This window comes from Vicia villosa, unplaced genomic scaffold (genome assembly GCF_029867415.1).
Source record: "Vicia villosa cultivar HV-30 ecotype Madison, WI unplaced genomic scaffold, Vvil1.0 ctg.001641F_1_1, whole genome shotgun sequence".
Lineage (NCBI taxonomy): Eukaryota > Viridiplantae > Streptophyta > Magnoliopsida > Fabales > Fabaceae > Vicia > Vicia villosa.
In genome coordinates this window covers 3,398-6,794 of record NW_026705682.1, presented here as the reverse complement: position 1 = coordinate 6,794, position 3,397 = coordinate 3,398, and positions in this window count along the sequence as shown.

The window sequence follows — 3,397 nt, the reverse complement described above, 5'->3', positions numbered from 1 at the left end:
CTTCGCAAAGAGCATCTGATTTATATTTCAGATTTGGGAGTCCTCTGACCAGATTTAGTTTGTTAATCTGAGAAATCTTTCTCAAACTAGCATGGCCTAATCTTTTATGCCAGACCCATTGCTCTTCGCTAACAGACATAAGACAAGTTACCTTCTGATTCTTAAGATCTTGAAGATCAGTCTTGTAAATGTTGTTCTTTCTCTTGCCTAGGATTGAGACATCCTTCTAATTTACAGCCTTACAATACTTTTGATCAAAGATTATGTCATAACCATTGTCACTTAATTGACTTATGGACAACAAGTTATTAGCTAATCCATCTACCAGAAGAACATTAGTTATAGAAGGAGAGTTACCAGTTGTGGACCGTCCTTTCGGGCCATACCCCTCCGTGGGTGGGATACGTGAACTGACTCTTTTTTGTCGATCGGACGCTTTCGCGTCACTTTTGAAAAAGTTTACAGAGTCGCCACCGACCTTTTATTTTATCCAATGAAGGAAAGGTTTATAAAAGAAACAGAAAAAAGACCTTTGAGAGATTCTGGGTAAGGGGGTAGGTTATACAAAGGGAAGGTGTTAGCACCCTTTGTATCCATGGTTATCCATGGGCTCTTTAGTTTGCTTAGCTCATTTGCTTTACTTTTCAATTGATTCGGAATGCTTTACCTGTGTTTTTGAAATACCTTTGCAAATAGAATTTGTAATGATCCTTGTGCGGATATATACAAATGCTTGTTTATCTTTCGAAAGATGTTTTGAAAAGAACGTTAATTTTGTAATGATCCGTGTTTGGATGTATACAAAATATTGTCTTTTGGAAAATTCGTTTTAAAAAAACGACAGTGTATGAGAATTTTGTTTGTTTTGATTTTGAGCAAGCAACCTAGGAGGTCTACCCTGAGTTAGGAGGTCTTTATCCTTGTTCCCTTTAAAAATCTATCCATTCGTCGGATATAAACAAAAGGTTCGATTTTGTACTCGAAACAGTAGAAATGTAACTTTGATTTTGAAAAGAGTGAAAAGGGGTTACCCTAGGAGGTGCAAATGTGATTGTGATTGAATTCAGATATTTTATCTTTGGAGTTAGTGATCTAACGGTTCAGTTTTATCTTTGACATACACGCAGTTTATATGGGTGCTGGAAATTAAAATGCGGAAATGTAAAGTGCAGAAAGTAAATCTACGCTACTACATCGATTGTGCGGGAAATGTAAACTAGCCTATTTACATGAATTTGACATCCTATACATTTATCTAGGAATTTTAAATTGCAAGAAATAAAAGGCATATTTTTTGGATTTTTATGATTTATTTTAAATATAATTAATGCATGATTAATTAATTTTAAAATAAAGAAAAGATGAAAAAATGATCAAACTTAGAAAATAAGTTTAGAATATGTACAAAATGTTTGTTAATTGATTTTAGAACAAAACTAATTTTTTTGGAATTTTTGAAATTTGTTTTTGGATATTTTAAGTTAATCAAAACATAATTATGCAAATAATTACACAAATAATTAAAACTTAAAGAGAAAATTATCCTAAATATGTACAAAATTAGTTTATGATATATAAACAATATTTAACACAAAGAACAATTTTTTTTTGATTTTTTGACTAATTAAAATAATTAATAAGCAAATATACAAATACATACTAATTAATTATGAAAAATATTGAAATTTTGAAGAAAAATAAAATATTTTTGTTTCATAAAATAATATATTATTTTAGAAGTTTAAAATATTTTTTGTGGAATTTTTGGAAGTTTTTAACTATTTTTAATTAATTTATCAAAGAAACTAAAATAAAAATAGAAAATAAAATTAAAAATGTAAGGATACTGATCTGGTGTGGCAATCAATGAAGGAACATGGTGAGCTTGCATGTGTGAGGCGTTGGATTGAAGAACTGATGGAGATCAAAGGCCCAGATGCGTGGATACATGATGCACATGGTTTGAGGTTCAACATGTGATCATGCTGAAGTCAAGGGTTCAACGTGGGGTCCACGTTTTTTGACCAGCGAATGGGATGATTAGAAATTGCCACGCAAGCGGTCAAAATTTCAGCGCCACTATTCATCATCTTCTTCCTTGGTACCTGCGAAATTAGCTGCGGATTTACTTATGGAATTTCCTGCGGATTTTCCTTCAGATTTCCATGCTTTTTGAAAACCTACAAAAACAGCCATGAACGAAAAAGAAAAGGACCCAGACTGACTTAAAATTGTCTCCTGAACACGATGGTGGTGTTAGTTTTTCAATTCAAGCCTTGTAACTATGGATTCGAAAGGATTCAAGTATGAACACTCATGTTCAATGGTTAATGGTATAGGCTAATTTTCACGTGGGAGTTGGCATGTTAAGACCCAGATCATCTACATGGGACCTTATGAGCATGATAGAATGGTTAGTTTACATTGATATTAATTGTATATATGAAAACGAAAATTAAAGGCATATGTACATGAAGAACTTTGAATGTCTTATACGACTCTCATGTGCTTGTATTAAGAGTTTAATCTTACTCTATGATGTTGGAGAAGATGATTAAAAAGCTTGATTTGTATTAATATTGATTGGAGAATGAAATTTGAATTTTACAAAGTTATGGAATTTTGAGAGAATTTTGATGAGTTTCTTGACTATGCCTTGATATATTTCGTCTTCTTTTCTATTGTGGATGTATGATGCTTCTTTTATAGCCCAAAGTTGCTTGGAACTCAAGCTAAGAAGCTTTGTTGTCTTTGTTGAAAGTTTGATTTTTAAAATATTAAAAATCTTTGAATTGTTGACCAAGCTTGACTCCATTCAATGCTCTTGTCTTGCTCTTCAATTCTTGCAGAAAAAATGAAGATTCCTTGAAGTGAGTCATACTTGGAGGCCAAGCAACCATTATCCATGCATTTTCCTTTTAATTTTAATCTTAAAGTAAGATAAAATTATGCAAAAAATGGCCAATAAAGATGTGGGCTTTGTCTTGGTCGTGGGAGGCCCATAGTAACATGGCAAAGATGTTTGGACCATAAAAACTTGGACTCATTTGGAAAAAAAACATTTTTGAGCAATGTTGATTTCATGCATTTTCCCAAAATTTAGCCAACTTCAACAAGGTGTAAATCCTTCAATTTTTGTCATATGAAGGAGATCTTGCACTTTTTGGAAACCTCAAAGAGTCCTCTAACCAATGTCTTTGGTCTCATATCAAAATGATTTTTGGTTCTCCTTGTGTGTCCATTTGAAAAAAGTGTCTTTTTGTTGACTTTGAAAATGACCTGTAATGTCTTTGGCCATATTTTTCAAATGGTGAATGCTATGACCATGGGATCAATTGCATTTGAAAGATAATTGAATTTCCTTCAAAATGAGCTTTGGTTGACATTTTTTGGATGA